Source organism: Tupaia chinensis, unplaced genomic scaffold, assembly GCF_000334495.1.
Source record: "Tupaia chinensis unplaced genomic scaffold, TupChi_1.0 Scaffold131126_1, whole genome shotgun sequence".
Lineage (NCBI taxonomy): Eukaryota > Metazoa > Chordata > Mammalia > Scandentia > Tupaiidae > Tupaia > Tupaia belangeri.
The window spans coordinates 1-742 of record NW_006191410.1 but is presented as its reverse complement, the minus strand read 5'-3'; the positions used below and the strand labels follow the sequence as shown (position 1 = coordinate 742).

The 742-nt window shown below is 55.4% G+C and overlaps 1 pseudogene; it reads right to left on the bottom strand.

Moving 5' to 3' along the window:
- Positions 1 to 73, bottom strand: LOC114010117 (uncharacterized; annotated as a pseudogene).
- Between the last annotated feature and the right edge of the window lie 669 nt (positions 74 to 742).

Below are 742 nucleotides of genomic sequence, written 5' to 3'. Positions count from 1 at the left end.
GAGTGCAGTGGATAAGCCTCGCCCTGGGAAATCCACCTCCATGACCATGGTATCTTCCCTGTCAGGTAAGTATTAAGACTGCTTCTTCAACGAGATGCCCCTCGACACAGCTACACGGCAGGTTCCCACGGACAGCAGTGAGGGATGCGCAGCAAGGCTTCCTCTCCGCCGGGGATCTAACACCAGGGCAGGCTTCCATCCTGGCCCTCCACAGCATGCACAGGCCGCCCTCTGCTGGCCAGAAGGAGGCCGTGCACTGTCCCTTCTACAGACACTAATTCCTGGAATAACTTCTTTTGCTTTGCTTATAAAATGTTCCTAGAGTTATTCTGTATTTAAAACCATGACAGCAGTGTTGGGAGAGAAAATGTACACGGGAGGAGCAGAGACCAGGAAAGCCAGCAGGACTTCAGGGTCCACAGCCGAAGAAGACTTTGGTTTAAAACCAAAAACACATCCTTGAAGTTTTTCTCATTGAAACGCGGTGTTTGCGGGTCTTTTTGAGGGTAGAGCCATGTCTGCCTTTGTCGTGAGAGGCGGTGCGTGGTGAATGACGGAGCGCGTCTGCTGGAGCGTGGCTGGCTCTGAGCGCCGGGGCACGTGTCGTGTATGCCTTCGCCCTCACGGGGCTGTCCCGGACTTGGCTCCTGTCCGGTTTCGAGCACTGTGCCCAGGCTCACGCCGATGCCCAGAAGCCAGGAAGAAGGCAGATGAGGGTCAGAACAGAGGCCCCTGAAGAGCC